The sequence below is a fragment of the Vanellus vanellus genome, assembly GCF_965231255.1.
Source record: "Vanellus vanellus genome assembly, contig: HAP1_SCAFFOLD_224, whole genome shotgun sequence".
In the NCBI taxonomy this organism is placed as follows: Eukaryota; Metazoa; Chordata; class Aves; order Charadriiformes; family Charadriidae; genus Vanellus; species Vanellus vanellus.
In genome coordinates this window covers 164,591-185,176 of record NW_028127493.1, presented here as the reverse complement: position 1 = coordinate 185,176, position 20,586 = coordinate 164,591, and the positions used below count along the sequence as shown (strand labels likewise).

Below are 20,586 nucleotides of genomic sequence, written 5' to 3'. Positions count from 1 at the left end.
TACTGCTAAATCAGTGCTCGTCAATGAGTTCTTGAAATAATTCTTTGCTGCACCCTTTCTTACTAAGCATAAGTCCAAGTATTATATCAGTTGATAACAATGATAACATCTAGTAAAAATTTTTCCTTTGGGAATGGAGCACAAAGGTTGCTCCTAGGTGGGTTTTCCTCTATTTGTTTTTTTTTTTTTTTTTCTTCTATTTGCCCCCCCAAAATGTCATGACAGACTCCAAGGATTCTTTGAAGAATTCTTTGGTCTTTCTTACACAAAGGAATTTCTTTTAAACTGTTATGCCCTGAAACCCTGCTGATATCATTGCTTCTGGACTACCTTCTCTCTGTATCAGGAGCACAAAGAAGTCCCTAAAAGCACCTTTCATACAACATCAAGAGTATTGGCTATTACTATGCTATTAAAAGTCAGGCAGAAAATATTGGGGGGTAGGCATTAGAGGGAAATATCTTCCCATAAAAATGCATTCTTACTCAGCATATTTGATACTTCAAAAGGCAAAATCTTTGTATCCTCCTGCTCAATTGTTAGCAGGAGCTAACTCCTTCTGAGCTGCTCTCCAGGCTCAAGGCTACGTCCTGAGAGAAGCGCAGTTTCAATACCTGACTGCGGTTACGGCAACTGTCTGTGAACAGAAATGCCGCTTTCTCCAGCTTTACCAGAGCACCCAGCACCTGGAGAGCATTGTTTTATCCTTTTTTACCTTACCAGCCACTTGGAGGTTTAGAATCAGTTTGATGGCGAGAAAAGAGGAATTCTCTCTTGGGAAGTTGTAATAAGCTGCTCCCCGCTCCTTCACCACTCCAAGTCTCCACCCCCTCTTTTTTCCTTTTCAAGCCCCCGCTGTGCAGACAGAAAGCCAACGAGGGGGTGGCTTTGCCCACGGATTTGGGGGGAACATCTGGAAGCCACAGTCATCTCAGCATCACAGGGGAACAACTCTGACTGCGGCACGGGGCGAGCCCACAGCGGCAGGAGCCACAGCCGCCGCACAGGGCCGGAAGGACGGGGATGCCGGGCTGGGAGAGGGCGGGGGGGGGGGCACGGAGCTGCCGGGGGCCCACCACGAGCCCCACCGCCCCGGAGGGGGGGCTCTGGGCGGGCAGAGGGGCCGAGCCCAGCCCAGGGGAGGGCAGCCAGAGCCAGGGGAACCCCAGAGCAAGACCCCACCCTGCACCCGAGCCCACAGAGCAACTAACGCCGCTCCCGCCCGAGGAGAGCCGGCCGAGGCGCCGGGCGGGCTCCCGCCAAGGAGGCCCCGGGGGTCCCGCAGGCCCCAGGCGGGGGGGGGGAGAGAGGAGGAGGGGGGAGTGGGTGCCGGGGCGATGCCTGGGGGCGGCCCTGAGGCGGCGGGGCGGCTCGCTGACCTGGGAGGGGCGGCCTCTTGCGCGGCGGCGGGGCCGGGGGCGGCGAGGACGGCGACCAGGGCCCCCAGCAGCCATTGCTACACAGGCCCCGGCCGGCCCCCGGCGGAAGTGCGGCCGACCCGCGCGCCCAGCGCCGCCTCCCCATTGGCTGCCGCCGCCGAGTTCCGGCCCCTACGAGCTGGAGGGGAGGCTGAAGGGGGGGGGAGGGGGCGGTGGATATGCGCAGGCGCGTTGCCGTCTGCGCTCTGCCTGAGGGAGCCGTTGAGGGCCGCCCAGCCCGCTTCTGCCCCTGCCCTGCGGTGGGGCCGGGCCGGCGCCGTCCCGCCTCGCCCCGCCCTCCTGTGTCTGGGGGAGGCGCTGGCCCTTCTCCGAAAGCCCCGAGCCGGGCGCCGGGAGGCCGAGGAGTGCCCGGAGGAGAGGAAGAGGCCTGTTTGCCCTCGGGGAGAGGCCCTCACAGAGGCCGGAGGGGGCCCCCTAGAAGCCCTCCAGAGACGGAGGGGCCTCCCAGAGAGGGTACCGTGGTTTTGATGCTGCTGGACATGGGGTCATTGTCAGCTTTGGGGATGGAGAGGCACAGCGGGCACTGCCTGATGGTTTTCCTTTCTGTCCGTCTCCTCCCCAGGCCCAGGGGTGAATATTTGGGAAGCTGAAAGAGGATAACTTCTTTAACCCAAAAGAAGTGAAGCTTGAAGCCCACATCAAGGTGCCTTCCTTTGCCTCCAGCTGCATGATAGGCAAAGGTGGCAAGACAGTAGGGGGAGGTGTGTGTGTGTGCATGGGTGCCCCCCCCTCTCTTTGCCCCGGGGACACAGAGTTTGGCATCAGCCGTCACCCCTGCCCACCCCAGGGGGACAAATCCCGGGTGCTCAGTGGTTTCAGCAACGTCTTGATCCTCAGCCCCCATGTCCTGGTGGTGGTTCTCGTTGGTCCCAAGGAAGGGGGAGACACACAGAGTGCCTGGTGCCGTGGGGACACCGGCAGTGGAGGATTTTGGCTCTTCCACAACAAAACCCTCTTGTGGTTTGCTCCAGGTGAATGAACTGCAAAACTTAACCAGTGTGGAAGTCCTTGTGCCACAAGACCAAACCCCAGATGAGAACGAGGAGGTCATTGCTAAAATCATTGGGCATTTCTTTGCCAGTCAGGTATGGTTTGGCCGTGGCTTTACCCGATCTTCCCCGGCTGCTTTCGTCCACCGAGGAAAGGCGCGGAGTGGCTGAGCCCAGCACCACCCAAGCATCCCGCCGCTCTTCTTTTGGGTGGTCCCTGTGTCCCCAAGAGGCACTGAAGGTGTTTCATCAGCTCCCCCAGGCTGTGCGAGCGCTGAAATTAAAGATTGGCTTGTTTGAGCTAATAATGGGTGTTTTGGATGCTGTGCAGAGCAGCACCCAGGGTGTGAATGGAATCTTCGGCGCTGGCAAAGCCACGCACATCGCACCTGGGTGCATCTTCCATAACCTTGTCTCCTGTCCACTTGAGAGGGAGGGCGGCCCCCCCAAAAAATTCAGGTGCTCTTGAGGAGCGATGGAGGAAGCACAATTTAAAAAAACAAACAAACAAAAAAAACCCCCAAAACCCTAACCAAACTTGAAATTAGTTACAGCTTGTCTGGAGTGAGAAGTTGTGAGCGTTGAGATGCTCGGTGGGGGTGGAGAAGCAGTGCCCTGACCCCCACCTCTTGCTTTTCCCTTCTCCTCCCCAAGACTGCACAGCGCAAGATGAGGGAAATGCTCCAGCAGGTGAAGCAGCAGGAGCAGAAACACGCTCCGGGAGCCCCGGCCCCGCAGCACAGCAAGGGAGGCTCCCGCCGTGCCACCCAGCACCGCCTGATGAATGTAACCCAGCCACCGGACATCCCCCACCTCCTCTGTTATAGGTTAATTTTATTTATATTCTGTTTTGAGGAACAGATTCTTTAATTTCTTGATCAACTCTGGTGCGCAGATCCACCATATGAGTTTTATGTTCAGTGTCTTGATTAGTCCAGTTTGGCCGCTGTATTATTCGAAAAGTGTACCTATCCACGATGGCATATTCTGATTTTTGTTTCTCTTCCACTACCCATGAGGAGCCATCCACAAAGAATTTTTCTCTTTCATCTAATTCTTCTTCTTCTTCTTCTAAATCTCTTACTTTGGTCTGTAGATTTATTAACTGGAGACAGTAGTCTTTCTTTGGGCTCTCCGTATAAAAATTGGGCCGGATTTTGAATGGAAGTCATTTCCATTTCTAATCTAGGGGAGTTAATCAGAATTCTCTCATACTTCAACAACCGACTGTCAGTAAGGCATTTATCAGCTCGTTGTTGCAACACTCCCCGGATGTTATGGGGGGTATATACTTTCAGTTCACCTCCTAAGGTGACTTTTCCGACCTCCTCTATCAATAATGCGGTTGCCACTCCCACTTGCAGGCAAGTGGTCCACCCCTGGCTTACAGGATCTAAGATTTTAGAATAATATCCTACAGGTTTTCTCTGCCCTGCCCATCCCTGGGTCAAAACCCCATATGTTGTTCTATTTTCTACATTGATGAAAATTTGAAAGGGTTTACGGATATCAGGTAAGATGAGGACAGGTGCTTCTATCAATTTTCTTTTTATCTCTTCCCAACGCCTCTTGTCCTCGGAGGTCTACTTTACTAGTTCATTTTTAGTTAATTTCGTTCATATAAATATTTTACTTTATTGCTCTAATCTTTTATCCATTGTTGACAGTACCCTAACAATTCTAATTGTCTTATTTGCCTTTTATTAGTAGGTATTGTTAGAGACAAGATTCCCTTTACTCTTTCGGGATTTAATTTCTAATGCCCCTTTGTAAGCCAGTGCTCTAGATATTTTACTTCTTCTGTAAACTGTAATTTAGATCTTGAAACCTTTAGTCCCTGGAGACTTAGAAAATTTAGCAACTTAATCCTTTCAGTTCTAACATCTTCTTGAGTTTTTCCAGCAATTAGTAAATTATCTACATATTGTATCAGAATCAACTCTTGAACTCAAATTCCAAAGTCTGTGGGCAGTATCCCTTTAAATTTGATATGCTATTGTAAGCAGCACACCCTCTACACAGTCAATTTTTTGCTGACAACAAATTGTAAAAAATAGGGAAACCTCTGAGGTGTGATGTAGTTTTAGGAACTGAAGAGCAGCTTTCCCAAAGTTTAGGACAAGTACCAAATAATATTGCACTGCTTAAAATACAATTGTTTACGTTCTGACTTCAGTACAGTACAGCTTAACTGTGAATGTAAGGAATTAACATTTTGCATTGTGAGCCAAATTATTTGTGGCAGAAGGTCAAACATCACATAGAAAATATAAACCTGGATGTTTTAAATGTCAACTTGTTACAGGACTTGTAAGCAAACTTTAAAAAGCTTAAAAAGCTGTTGGCCTCACTTTTGAGGGCTCCAAACACTCCTGCAAACCAACATTAATATTTCTGACCTATACAGACCTTTCAACCCACTGTTCTCTAAAAAAGCTATCAGGCAGTAAGCATATTGTGAAGTACACATGTTTATTTAACATTCCTAAAATAAGTTGTATCTACATATTACATAAATGAATGAAGTCTTAATATAAAATAGAAAACTGCATTGACAGAGGAAATCAAAGTCCATATGGAGTTACTGATCGAAGACCATTTGTTTATGAAATTTTACAGTCATTTCTATAAATGATCTCTTCCAAATTAGATGACGTTTTTCTTTTCTCCTAATCCACACCATTTGGATGACTTTACAAACAGTGGTGTTCATTATAAACTTAAAAAACAGTTACAGCATCTTCTGGCGCACAAGTGGCTGTGGAAAATGAGACAGTCTTTTTTTGTTCTTTCAGAGTGTTCTCTGCCATGTCTGCAGTTTCTTTCTGTTTGCTTTTTGTTCCATCCACTGGACTTCCAAACGGAGAGATGAATTTGATTTCCACTGGTGGAGGTGACCAACTAACTCCAAAAAAACCCTGTTCTCTAACAGCAAGACTATGGATAAGAATTAAAAGGCAACGACTCACGAGAAACTATGGATTGGCTTCTACCTGTGGCTTCTTCCCCCCCACCCCCTCTAAATCAACTACAAAGCTATTTAGGGGCAGCTACATGAGAACTGAAGAAATGGCAGGAAATAAATGTAATGCAGTAACAACCCTGAGAGCAGTCTTCTACGAGAGGAAGTTCTGAAGGGGAATTAAACTACTTGGTTGGCTGCGGACATGCACACTGGGCGTGTTCTTGCCAAACGATCCATCGCTCTAGCTAGTGTGCTTCCAAAAGGAGAGGTGAATCTTGTTTCCACTGGGGGAGGTGACCAAGGACCTTCTTTTCTTGTGGTTCTGAAAAGACAGAGAAGTATCAAATTGATTCTTTTATTACCAACAGTATTTAGTAGAGGAAAAGAAACCCCGTGGAGTTACAAAATCAATGCCAAGGAATTATTTATGGCCTTCTTTGTAGACAGGATTAAGGCAGAAAAGGTACATCACGAAGCTTCCTTCTGCTGTCATTCCTTGCCAGACTGCCCCAAGCATTCTCAGTCACTATTCGCATGAGCTTTTAGAGCCCCTCCCACCTCCCAGGTTTTAAGAGGCAACCGTCCTCAAATGGTTTTCCAGAGGGAACCGGACAACATGGCCAGAAACAAGCAGTTCTCTTTACTCGTTGTCTGACCTTCTCCTGCATTCTATAGGGAACTAAAGACCATAAGAGTGTGGTTTCATAAGGTGGAATAAGACCTTAGATAGGCAGATAGACAGACAGACGGATAGAAGAGCGCGCCATCGTTGCAAAGAGTAGTGCCCACTTGCCCTTTTCTCTCCCATCCCTCTTCTGTTTCCATTAGAAAACTAAACCCCTAAGTGGGGAAAACGGTGCCCAGCAGACCAGCAAGCTGCACAGGCTCAGAAAGTCAGAGCAGAACTGTAGAGCCAAGTGAGGAAGAGGCAGTTCGGTGGCTAAAAGCTGAATCGCTAGCACGACAAAGGAATGCAAATAAGTGCTCAAAAAGAATTTCATACTTGCTTGCTTGCTTCATTTTTGATTTTGCAGCTCTCCCTCTCTTGAGTTTTGGCTTTCCTACAGACTCTCGGGAGTTGGTATCCTCCTCCTCTTGAGTTGGAAGCTCCTGTGTCAAGGCAACAAAAACATTACTCGTGCACAAGTTCTTACACTTCTACAGAACACAAATGAATGTTTCTTTCATGAAGAAGTCATGACAGAGTGATTCCCAAAAGCATGACAGTTTCTCTCCACAAAAACAAACCTTCCCTCTCAAATTCTCCTACCATCCTACAAGCTGAAAGTCTGCAATTAAGAGGTAGCCCACCAAGTAAGTTTAAAGAAAGCTACTCTGCCTTTTGTTAAAGGCAAAGCAACGCTTCCTAATTCTTGACTTACACAGATTCAACGGTGATTTTTGTCGCTAGTTTCCATGAAGGAAAAAAATAATCAAATCATTTAGCTGATTAATTTCAAGCTCTCTTTCGATATACTTTCAAGGAAAAAGGCAAGGCCTTGCTAAGTATGATTTGAAAAAGCGGTACAGAGCAAAAATCAAGAACGTGAGACAACCAGAGGTTTGCTTACTGGTTCTTTCACAATTCGGGAAATGCTAGACACATTTTTTTCCCTTGACCTCAAAAGAGGGGGCAAAAAGACAGGTTGGGAAGACAAGTCCGGGTCTAAATCCTGAAGCTGCCCAGGATGGTCTGCTTCCCCAGCTAAGAGAGGTTGGTCACTAGGCTGCGCCTCTTCATCCCTGACTGTATTTTCAGCAAATTGTACCTTAAGGTTTTTCCGTTTTCTTGCACTTCTTCTGGGAGTGACTGCCGTTTTTATCTCATGAGCAGTGTCAATCTGGCCCATTCCTTGACACGGAGATGCTCCCAGTGCTGCACTATCTTCAATCCCCTGAAGTTAAAAAAGGTCCGTTAAGGCAATATTCATTACCAAACAGACTAACTTCAAGTCGAGCTAGATGAAACCGAGGACAGTGAAATGCTGCTTTTCCTTTCAGATCACCACTGGGTGTAAAAAGTTAAGACACATACAAGGTACTCTCTGCTACAGATAACAGTTCATGTGTTGAAGGGATAGAAGAGAGCATTCAGTGCTCCATTTCTGGTGTTCCTCTTCACGAGTAACGATTTGTCCCCACTCGTGGACAAAGTGAGCGGCTTTACAATACAAGCTGCATACACAACTGCCAGTAATCATCCCATTGCAGTCCCTTCTGGACCGATTACTAACCCACACGGAGTGACCGACTCTGCACCTAATGGGGCAAAATGTCCCCAACGTCTGAAGTTTCAGTCATGAGAGGTGTGACCGCAACACTGCGCCAAACTGGCCAGGTATCACATTCGGCATCTCGACACTGCGCTTTCAGGAATCACTTGGATTACACGAGACAACACGTATATTTTAACTACCTCCACCTCGTGCTTTCTAGTTCCCTGTACGGAGCAATTCTTCTTTCCTTCTAGATCCTCAGATCTGACGATCCTGAGTGAGATACTCCGGCTTTTATGGTGAGAACAAAAGTAGTATCTGTGACTTATTTCCAGTGACTCCGATGCTCAAGAGAATTTAACCCCTGTGTAAGCACCTTTGCCCAGCCCTCTACGTTATCGTGCTAGCCAACGATGGCAGAAGGAAGAAGCCCCTCTGCAGCAGTCTCCATAGAACCGGCTCGTTTTCTTGCCTCCTGCCTTGTCCAAAGTTGCCAAAGCATCCTATGATAGCAACACACCATGCTTCACAACTAAACTCAAGACATACTAGTCTGCCATAAGCTTTCCTTTCATGCTTACAAATCTACAAACAAGAGAGCAGTGACTACTTTGTCCTCAATTCAGTGAAGGCAGACGAGCCAAAAGCAGGTGTTTACATCTAAATCAGGACAAAACAGTTATAACGAAAGCAGAAAAACCTTCCCCGTACTGCCACACGAATGACTGCAGAAGCTTTGTGACCGTCTCATGTACCCGCTGCCTTCTTCCCATCACAAATTTCCCGTCTACACCATAAGGGATTTACGTATTCCCAAGTCTGTAACCCTCTTCTCTACAGTGTCATCCTAAATCCCAAAGCCGAGACAGCTAAATAAGTGACTGCCCATTTAACTTCATCTCAAATGTGGGACACTGAAAAGCACTTTCTCTTACTTAAGACCGATCTATTTGTGGTACGCCTTCCCTTCAGTTTGCATTTCACTCCTAACTGTTACTAACGATTCATGGTGGATGTCTTCTGAAGAACTCATCAGCGCCAGCAGAAGTGAAAACAATGGGGAAGAACCTGGGACAACTGGAGAATCACTAGTTCTAATTTTCAGTCCATGTGAACAACCTTTCAAAATTCATATTTTACAAAGTTCAGATGGTAAAAAATGTAGTTTAAGGAAAAAAAAAAAAAAGACTTTTAAGTAGCTTGAAGTATCTTGATGCTGAAATTAACTCATTACGGGGAATTCTGTTTATGTTAATAAGGAACAGAGAGTAAACGATCTCAGCACCTAAATCATTCCGACAATGAGTTTGGTTCCCACAGCATTTTGTCATTTGGTAAATGGCCCCCAGTATCGAAAAGCTGCACTCCCCAACTTTTTGTGTTGTCTTTAACAATTAAACGACTTCTTTTATTAAGTCAACTAAGAAACTTTTAAGTTCTAACAAACCAAACGAATGTATGGTTATTTTAAAAAATAGTTTAGGCACTTTTGTTTTTCCTACTACAGCCCTCAAAGGCCCCAGTCTTGACGGGTTCTATTCGGTGTTAGAGGTCCACAAAACGCATAGGAGAAAAACAGAACTGCCCTTATGTAATGAGGCTTTAACTTGCGTTCACCAGCTAAAGAAACTGAGACCGTTTTGGGTGCCTTCCAATTGTCAGTAAGACAGGACTGTCCTCCATTTGCAAAGAGTTTTTCTGTTTTGTCGAAAATGGGAACATAGCTGACTTACATTAATTTCCTCAGTTTTAGGAAAATTGTTAGAAACAGTTATTTCTTCCTGCGGAAAAGGAATATTTCCTTCAACTTCAGCTGCTTCCTGCCTACATTCTTGGGGAAATCCATACACTTCTCCTCAAGGCGATTTCCTGAATGAGTACTGACCACATGCCAGTGTTAACTCACTTTCTTCCATGCAATATAAAGAAGTGTATTTCCCAAAGCTATGGGACAATGGGCACACGGCAATTTAATTAGAACTAAGCTTCCCCTCTTCAAGACTGGTCCTAACGCGCTGCTTCCAAAAGGACTGTATATGCAATACTCACGCGCACACTGAAAATATTCCACAAGGTGAACGCAACAGTGTTTCCGTTAAATTCTTTGGTGGTTTCATTTCACACCAAGTTTACCGGTGTCTGGTGTGGTCGGTTGTTGTTGCTGGCTTTTTTAAAATACAAACCTTAACCACAGGAGGAGTCTCAGGTACATTCAGCTCTGATGCTCCCGCGAATTTCTTGTGTGAGATGGGACCACACATATTTGATCCAAAGGGGCTGGATGCCACAGATGAAGTAGGTGGTCTGCATGGGAACTGCCAGCTACAAGCCCGCACGAGAGAACACGAAGGAACGGGACGGCCCACCAAATCCAGCAATCTGGAAGATTCACAATTTAAAAGATGAAAAGTAATAAATAAATGGGGGGAAAAAAATCACACTGCGGTCAAGAAATCTGACACGACACATAACAAAAACATTCCAGGAACAAGAAATACAGGTGAACCCTCCCTGTTCAGGTGATGTATCAGGCCCAAGAACAAGCTACAGGCATCTTCTAGTTTCTCAAGTATTTTGGTACATCTCATGCTTAATTTCCCAAACCACTGCCACTGAGGAGAGAGGAATCCCTTGCAAATTGCGCAAGTCAGGTCAGTCTCACGCCAGAAGAAATATCATCTACATTGCAACACTGGCACCACTTCACATTCTCCCCTCACTTGTGTGCCCAAGTTGACCTTTTCTTTCACAGAGACAAAGCGGAATGCAAGCACTTGGAAAACACAGAAAGTCTACACACACACATCCATCCATCCACATACGAGAAGCAACACCTTTTGGAAAAATTCATGCTAGATCCACTATTCCTGGAACATTTTTGTGAAGATTTTGTAATTGGTGTCCCAGCAAACGCATCGCACAACTCTGCATCACGGGGAGTTGATGTTGTGGCTGGCGGTTCTGTAGCTCTAGGACTAGAATTACAAGGAAAATGTAACTGACTCCCATTCCCCTGAAGTCCACACATACCAGAATTCAAGTTTATTTGACCGTGCCACCCGTAGGAAAATCATCGGACAACCGCAAGCCTCTTTCCTGCTCATTAGAATTCTGCTTAAGTTGATGTAAAAAAGACAGAAACGAAGCAGCAACTGGGCAGGAAGCGGTAAAAGATTACTATTCGATCCCACGAGCAAGTCTATCAAAATCTGTACAACGGTACCTTAGTGGTAATCAAAGTTTTTGTGTCAGCCATCTTAAATTCTGTAAACACATTCACCATAATGGCAATGTGGTATGTATGTGTGTGTGTATATATTCATATATCTATATGTATTTGCATAAGTGAGATTTTCATAGCAGAACTCTCTCTCTAAATACTCCTTATGAAGGACAGTTTCTCAAGTGTTCTATATTGTACGTGCAAAAAAGCCAAAGTTTTACTCAGGTGCACCTTCCCTCCAAAACACTCACATAATGCAAATGGATTTTTCTCTCTCTCTCCACACATGTAGCTCAAGACTGTGACAAAAGGCTGCTTACCCATCGCGTTGGGAGAAACTGGGTTTCTGCTCATTTCCTTCCCAGAATTTTCTGATATTGGCCAATACACGACTGAGGAAATTTTCTCTTTTACACACATTTCCCACATGAGCTTGTTTCGTTATTGTTGATAATGGCTTTGGTCTTGAGTCTGTAAAGCAAGAAGGGAAACATATCAGCCTTGTGTAATCAAAGTGACAGTGAGTTGTCCGCTATATTCCCTCTCCTAAAAGTTACCTTCTCTTAATACCAATGAAGGCAAACGGTAAGGCTTGGCTCTCTCAACAGCCCGCTTCCTTTCAATTCGAGGAAGGATCTTGCCAGATTGGGCTACTGCAGAACTTCTGGCAACTTTAGAAAAAAAGAGAACAAAAAAGAAATGAATCAAAAATTTCAAACTCAAAAAATACGTCACCTTAAAAGAAGGCAAGAAGTATTACCTTCAGATGTCCAACGTTTAATGCATCCTCTCAGAAGTTCTGCAGAACCTGTCTGGACAGCAGCTGACAATACTGCTTCCACCTGCTCCTCCTAAACATAACAGACAGAATAAAATGAGAATCTTACTTACTTTCAGCACCTGAACCATCAACGGTGAATGTTTGTTTCTAGCTGTATACTCAGTCAGACATCACAAAGTCAATTCGGAGACATGCGAGTCATTCCACATTCTTTGTCTTAATTTGAGCCACAGGCTGGACTGCTCCTTGGTCTGAGGAGCACAGTAACTTTTCCTCTGACATTTCAACTTACTGAAGGCTAATTCTGATCTTTAGATCCATGCCTCTGCAGTACAGGCTTCATGCACTGACTTCCAATTAGCTCTTTTCTGTAACATCCTCTGCCACTCCCCATTACGCATTCCGTGCGTGTAAGGTTGCCATCAGGAGTGCAGGAAGGGTGAAAGGTTCCTCCACAAACTTTTACTTTGCTCTTTTGGGGGTTTTGTTTAGTTGGGTTTTTTTAAAGACATTTAAAAGTATCTTTCCCTTCTAGGCAAAATCGTTACATTCCAAGGGATTTCTACACAGTGGAACACACATGTGATATTTCCATCTTTTTCTGAAAACTGGTTGCAGGCAAGGAAACACACCAAATGCTATTCACAGTGGCAAACAAAACTGCAAACCAAGCTTCTCGACCCTACTGCTGCAATTTGTCTCACTAACATTCCAAAGGAATCCCTGCTCAAATGCATAACAAGACTCCGAACGGCACAGTCACAATCCAGCAAAGGCTATTAAAAAACAGACGGGCTGTTCATCACAAAGACTCTATCTCTCATGAAGCTCTTCAGATGAGAGAGAACGGTCGGTGCCAAAGGAAAACCTGTGACAGAGGGGGTGAAGTCACTATGGCGAGATAAAGGAGACAGAAGGCAGTGAGCGTCATGAGATAAAGGTGATGACGGTGTTGCAGCAACAAGAGGGCAGTCTAAGAGGAGTACGTTGGGCTACTGTAGCACGAGGCAAAGGCCGCAGAGGTGAAGATCTGCTTTCACCTGACACCAGTAATCCTTTACCACAGCTCTCTTCCTTGGAAGCAAACGGTCGTGTGTAGTGCAGCAAGCTGACGTTTGCAACAGCTCGCATCCCAGCGAGACACCCCCATTGTCAGCTACTGCACTAAACTTCATGCTTCGAGAAACTGATGGGGATGAAGGTTGCTCTGAGGGAAAGAGGCTTGATGTTGTGCGTGACCAGCACTGAGCGCACGCTTCCTTGTGCACGTCTGTGGCCCAGAATTAAGAGACGGGTCTCTAAAGACAAATCTCTTAGGGCTGTTCCCAGTCAAACTCCATAGTTTGCGGCTAAGCATACTATTTCTTCTGCTAACTCCAGCCAACACTCGTATTTCAGGGCAACTGGCAAATGATACGAAAACCACGTTATCATGTCTTGTAGCCTCTCCAGCCCCGCCAAACCAGAGGGCTGTATCTCCCCCTTGATTCCCTCATATGCGCTCACCTGGCTCAAACTGGATGGCTGGACATCGACGAGTCTTGGAGACAGCAAGCCAGCTACCAGACACCTGTGGTAGCTCTCACCAATGGCTTCAGTCATTGAAGGGACAGATTTCTTCAAAAAATTCAGGGTCTGAAACATCAATCCAAAACTACTCATAAAGGCCGCATTGTTAGTCGGTCACTAAGGGCCTGGGTAACCGCTAAGAGAAATTATAGAAACATCCCCTTAAACTGTCAGAAAGCCTGCATCAGGAATGTGCTTTGGCTTAGCCATCTGAGTAAGCGTTACTATGCCGAGTCTTAAAGACGGCAGCCAAACTAACAGTTACAGTTTATTTTAAAAATCCTGTGAAAGAAAAGAGCAGCCCTTGCAATGATTAAGTATTTTCTAGCTTCTCTCTCGATACACACGCCTTTCTTTTTCCCTGACCACTGACACAAAATGCATTCTATAGCAGCTAAACTAACACACAACTGTAAACCACGCTTTGGAAGATCCTTTCGATGCTTGTTTGTGCAGAAGCTGATCCATGTTGGAAATATTTAGCGAGCTGAAACTTAAGTCAACATTATTTGTCACAATCTGGGCAGTGGCTCGGAAGTTGCAATTGGGCCAAGTTTGGGAGAAAAAAAGTTTCCGTTCTTCTCAAACAGTTAAGTAATTTCTCATTTTCTCCATTCTGGCTCCCTTTTTTCAAGTTAATCGGGGATAAAAACTCTAACTCAAGACTATGCAGGCAGTTTGACCGATGGCTCGTAAAGAAGTAACAGCTTTCCCCGACTTCCACAACATTTCTGTTCTTGCTCCTAGAGCAACATTGCATTCCTTTCTAGACATCCAATCCCTGATCATGCTTCCACAGGAGACCGTGGTGGTTTTACAGTCCCAAGAGCGGACCTAAAGCATGAGCATTTGCATAAATCTGGTGACAGGCTACAATTGCAATTACGCGTGTGGATGGGCAGGAGGAGCATTAAATGGTCTCAGACACTGAAAGCAGTGCAACAGAAAGCTTAGAAAATGTCCACCTCGTGACATTCTCAACAGAGACAGAATAAAAGGTCACCTCCTTCTGGAAGCTGGTGCAAGTCATGTGAACAACTCCGGAGTTCAGCAAGCACGTGCCATCTGCAGAAACAACAAACGTTTGACAACCTTCCAGACTCTCTCAGTTATGTTATGACCAGTTTACATTGTTTACATAGCAGTATCTGGAAAGATAGAACTGAGTACTTTGAGCTTCAGTTCCAAGTCATTTCCTTCTATAACCAGCACCACTTCACAGGCTACGTCTCAAAAGCAGCAAAACTCCGCAGACTGCCAGATATATTTCACAAGAGGAAATACCTCGTTAGTACAACGTCATCAGAGTTGGGTTGGGGGTGTGGGGGGTTGGGTTTGGTTTTTGTGTGACAGACAATGAACAAGAGAACCGAGAAATAGCATCTCATTTTAAGCTTATCGCTCTTAAAAGCACTGAAATACCTACCAAAAGTACAGGCACTCGGATTAAAAAACTGCTCCGGTGGTGGATAAAAAGGAGGAACTTCCCGACGTAGACTGCGCTCATGTACCAGAATATCCAAAAGGAGCTCGGGAGAAGTCATGCTTGTCACAGTCTCCAGTGACCACAAAGCAAAATAGGGGCAATCATGAAGGAACTCTTCTGGCCTTAAAGAAAACAAGGGCGTCAGCTAAACGCCGACATTCAAATGAATTATTTGCAGGGATATTGAAAGCAACTTAATAAAAATCTACCTTAGCGAGTCTGGCATTTGAGCATGATACCAGCTGTTAATGTCAAATACGCCCAAATAAGTAGATGGTTTGCCTTGACCGTATGTTTGCACTTGCCAACTGAAGACTGCTACACTGATGTCAGGATATATTGCTGTAAAAGAGAAGACATTGTTTTATTTGCAGAAAATAGGGTAGATCCGATATTTTTAAAACACCACTTTTCGATCGTATATGCTTGTCTCACACAGCTGGCATTATTCACTTCCAGCTTTGACTCAATGGCGAGTTTTAAGAATAGCTCCTTTCCATGCATATTCCAAACGAAAGACCACAATTATCACACCAAATAAACAAAGAAACCCTGACAAACCAGAAATTGGAATAGAGATTTTAACATAAACTATTCACAACATTCACACCTCCACACTTACACACACAACACCAGTTCTCTTAATCCAAAGGCATTTCAGATGAAGACCCTTAAGATCAAAGCCCCTTAAGATTGTTGAGTCCAACCATTAACCTAACAGCGACAGGTCTCTTACGTACCTCCAGGGATGGTGACTCAACCATTTCCCTGGGCAGCCTGTTCCAACGCTTTACAACCTTTCCCGTGAAGAATTTGTTTCTAATACTCATTCTAAACCAGACCTGGCACAACTTGAGCTCATTTCCTCTCATCCTGTTACTTGGGACAAGAGACTGACCCCCACCTCACTACAGCCTCCTTTCAGGTAGCTGAAGAGAGCAAGAAGCTCTCCCCTCAGCCTTCTTTTCTGCAGGCTAAACAACCCCGGTTCCCTCAGCCGCTCATCGCAAGACTTGTGCTCTACACCTCTCACCAGCTTCATTGCCCTTCTTTGGACATGCTCCAGCACCTCAAGGTCTTTCTTCCAGGGAGGGGCCCAAAACTGAACACGGTCTTCAAGCTGTGGCCTCACCAGTGCCGAGTACAGCAGGACAATCCCTTCCCGACTCCTGCCGCTCACACTATTTCTAAGACATGCCAGGATGCTATTGCTCTTCTTGGCCACCTGGGCACACTGTCGGCTCCTATTCAGATGCCTGTCGACCAGCACCCCCAGGTCCTTTTCCACCAGGCAGCTTTCCAGCCACTCTTAGAATCATAGAGGAGCGACACCCGGGCACTTGACCCGACCTGGCCAACAAGTCGATTTCATACAACGAACATCACATTCGATATCAATTAGAAACTTTGCTGTGAAGTGCTCTCTCTCCCCTCGATGGCTGTGATCCTGAGAACTTCTTCCCCAAGCTTGTACTGTTGCATGGGGTTGTTATGACACAAGCGTAGGATCTGGCACTTGGCCTTTGTTGGACCTCAGACCGTTGGCCTCAGTCCAGCCAGCCAGCCTGTCCACATCCCTCTGTGGAGCCTTCCTACCCTCAAGCGGATCAAGGCTCCCACTCAGCTTGGTGTCCTCTGAAAAATTCTTGAGGGTGCGCTCCATTCCCCTGTCCAGATCATTAATAAAGGTAGGTATTAAAGACATCAGGCCCCAGTACTGAGCCCTGGGGAGCACCACCTGTGAGGGACTACCATCTGGAAGTAGACACGCAAACAGGTTTGAACAGGGCAAAAAGAGATTCAGATAACATTCCAAAGCAGTGGAGAGAATGATCTTATTGTTCCAAGGTGACAGCTGAAGGAATAAAATGCCTGACCAGCAGTATACAGATGACCCCACCATACATCGCTAGAGCATGTCAGCAAGCGTGAAAACTCACCTAGTTTTTACCTTAAAGAAGTCTCACATAACTTAAGCACACGGTTTGTCTTTTTCAATAATCCCAACAATCCAGTCTGTACAGATATTTAAGGCTTTCAGACCCTGTGGCCAGAACAGCATCCATTGCTTACATTCCAAACCCACGTATTTTAAAATAATCAAACACAGGCATCAGAACAAACCTTCAATAATGCTATCCTCTCTGTCAACAGGGCTGAGAAATTTTTCTACGGTCTGACAGCTGAGTAGTTTAATACTGCTGATCTGCCCTCTCAAGGGAAAGACTCCTCCCGTGAGATCTAAAGTGTACCTCTCGTCACAGTTTTTCAAACCCTGGGGAAACAACAGAAGAGACAAAGGGTCATTTTGAGATAAAAACATACATTATAGCTAAATATGAAAGACACTCTATATCTCATATAATAAGCATATTTTACCGTGTATATTTCCCATGAGCTTATTTGTGACAATAAATAGAAACTACAAATGACATGCAAGAGAATTCAGTGTCAAACCCCAACAGCTAAGTTTGGCGGTACAGACCAGGCACGTTTTCAAACTCTAGCATTTCCCTAACATCATTCAGATCTAAATGTGTTTTGCAGACTTCCTTGCAATGTCAAGGTTTCTTTATAAACCTAAATATATATCTACAAAGAGATATCTGAAATAACGCAGCACGCATGCACACAAAGCTCTTTCCTCCGTGTCTTGGTCACAGAACTGATGAAGTCAGAGAAGTCACGCCATCGCAGCAGCTAAAGCTCTGTCGAGAGGTATGATCTAGAGGCACATCGCCAGAGTGAACGCACATCCCTCGCTGGGAACTACGAGAACTTCTTACTGAGGAACAATCTTCTTTCAAACCACATAAGCTCCTGCCACCTCCTCTTCTCATCTTGTCAGAGACTGATTAATGGGTGAATTGGGTGAAATGGGTGAATGGCCCTCAGGTCCTTCACCGAGCACAGCCAACAGCAAAAGGGGAAAACAGAGAGGACATGGGATGCACGTGGCCAAGGCATTTAGGATCACAAAGCACTACAGAGTAAGCAAACTGCTTTGAGATACACTGAAACCCCGGCAGGATTGTGTTCAACCCCTGATGCCACCAGTTGCTAAGTAAGCATTAACTAAAATGAACCGTCTTTCCAAACACAGCATTGCTTCGAACTGTCTGCTGTACGGTGCAAGACTGGGCGTACTGTGGACACCAAACAAAAAAACAACAAAAATCCACCACCACCAAACAAAAGCCAACCCAGAAACGGATCACACCACGTTCTACCCAAGTTTCCTAAAACTTTCCTAAACTAGCATGAAACAACACATTCCCATATGATCTCATAACATACATCTAATTCACCTGAGAAGAGGCAAGCTTTCTCTTCATAGTTCCAGGAAATGTTTCAAATAAATATCAAGGCTGTCTAAAACCAGTAATAATTACAAAAAAATATGGTTTTCATTCCTAAAAAAAATAACAGACGTGCAGAGGAGATGAGGAAAATGAAAACCATCTCTTTGAAAAACTGATGTGAAGCATAGGCAAAGAGCCTCATTTTTGGTACAGAATGAATGATCACTACACCCAATTTTAATAAAAGATGTTGTCCTGAACGAGACATCCACCACTCCAAAAGACAGTTTCATCAGGTAAAGTACTAAAACTCCAGAAACCTGTCAGAGACTAATTTTAAGAGCTAGAAATTTAGACTTTCGTTCATATATGAAGAGCCAGTCCTCCACAAAGAGGGCGCAGAGGGAAAGGGCAAAATAATACCAAAACAATTCCTGCCTAAGACAACTTCTGAAGCAAAGCAGTCTATTTGAAACTTCCCACACTGGGGCAAGCAAATCCCACTTAAGGAACTCCATTGTATGGAAGTGATGAAGGAGGGACTTTATCGACCAGTAAAACAGGAAGAGAGTTTTCAAATGAGATGCACTGGTCACACTCCGATATGAAAGTAGACGCTTTTCTGCCAGTGAGGATGGAAAGAAACTTGTCTCAGACAGCCGTGTAGGCAGACAGTCATGTGGTACCGACCAAGCTGTGATTCCAAGGAAGTGTTCTGGGACTAAAAGTGCCCACGGTAGAGTACAGATCCTGGCCTAATGCACCTTTTGGGGTTTGTCCTGTTGAGAATATGCAAGACAAAGGATCAAAATAGGAGGAAAGGCTTGCTCTGAATTAACATTACTTTCCCCTCAAAAAGGTTTTGGAAGACTTCCGAGCATACTACTGAATAGAATTCTACATTACACAGATGCGCCCTATATCTGTTACATACCAGAGATATAATGATACCTCACCTGCATTTTAAACGCACCACCTTTGGAGCCAGCTTGTACATTTCTGTATTCTCTTCTGAACGAGTCATCCCACTGTTTACTGTATTTACATATTTTGCTGGCTCTGAGAGTGGATTCAATAGGTAACCCAGCCCAAGAGAAGAACAAGTTATCTTTACAGCTACAAGGTTTCAGCATCATCACCACGTAAGAGACGCTGTAGGTACATTTCATGTGAAGTACAGCTGACAGAGCTCAAAAGGAAACCAAGAAACTAAACCCAAAGATCAGCAAAGAAGAAACAGGTATAGATGACCGTCTTTGGAGAAAGGGAGACAGAGGGAAGCTTATTCAAGTCTGCAGGTTGGTTAAACAAAGCTATTCGAGGCCCTGTCTTTTCTTCCTACATGCCCTCAATTTGCTGTTTAAGAATAATTTTATTTGTAAAAGCTGCTTCCTCTTCAGGAATTGAATTGATAGGGGCTCTTTGCAGACGAATCTAGTTGCAACACACGACACTGCAGCACAAAATTGTACGCCTTGTTTTCAAAAAGCATGCACAAAGGCCAGGCCCAAGAAGACTCAGCAAAAGACTACTTTTTTTCCAGTCAGCTCTGAATTTTGATGGTCAATATTACCCCTGCGAACTCAGCTGATGCTCACCCACAGAAAATAACTCTTCTTTTCACACGCGTGCACATCTTACCTCATACATGACTTGTCCTGACGCCAAGCACTTTCTGTCACCAAATGTTAACTGCAACAGATGTAAACTCAGCGCATCACCTTCGCTGAAAAGGGTATCAATGAGGAAATTAGATTACAAAGATGCTTTATAATCCTCATAATCATTTCATTAGTTCTAGACCAACGTTTTCTTAATAGTACGCTCTTGCTGACAAGAAAAACACCGCTTCCCAAAACACGGTAACTGGCCACATTTAGCCACTAAAATACATAAGAGGACATTTTGGCACTAAAAGCTCCAAGGGCAAATGCTAACCATACATTTTGAAAGCTTTAATACGTTGCATGGACTAAAACTTGTTGGATAGACTTCTTCACAGCCAAGAGGTCTCGATCACAACTGCTTTAAAGTCAAACTTAAAAAGACTGTCGCTCTCGGAACGGCTGAGATGATGCTGAAAGAGAGAGAGATCTTTCTCCCCTTCCCTTACCACCAAAGTTCCGGTCCCTCTCCTGCACCCACTGCACCCTCCCGCATTCGGATGTGATGCAGTCATCCAGCAGGAAACCGTTGACTTCTCTGCTGAATCCTTCCCTCCAGGTGAGCTGAACTGGCTCACGAAGGCTCACTGGCTCACGACTGCTGAAGCTGGCACAAGGCAATCGCCAATACTGTCACCGCCCTCCTTTAGGGGCAGCGGGCTGTTGTATCGGCACCTTTAGTCTTCTAGATCTGCAGCCTCAACTGCTTTTAATGGTATTTTAATACCATGCTGGGAGCATCAAACAAACCGTGAAGCAGTCAGCAAGAAACAAAAGGAAATCATTTAAGAATGCAAGCGCAAAAATGCAGCCACAGTTGCTTTGCCTTCTTTCCGAAGGCGGGAACTACCGGGTCCCTCTTCACATCTCTTAAAGCCTGTAAAAATGGCATTGTCAGCTTAAAACCTTCCCTACCTGACCGAATCTCCTGCATAGCTCAAGAAACAAAACA

The 20,586-nt window shown here is 45.2% G+C and overlaps 1 long non-coding RNA gene across 1 annotated transcript; it reads right to left on the bottom strand.

Moving 5' to 3' along the window:
- Window positions 1-14,772: 14,772 nt before the first annotated feature.
- LOC309685227 lies at window positions 14,773-16,908 on the bottom strand. The gene is made up of 3 exons (XR_014270412.1): window positions 16,793-16,908; window positions 14,878-15,010; window positions 14,773-14,790 (listed from the first exon to the last, which is right to left on the bottom strand). It is a non-coding gene; the product is annotated as an uncharacterized lncRNA (long non-coding RNA).
- Between the last annotated feature and the right edge of the window lie 3,678 nt (window positions 16,909-20,586).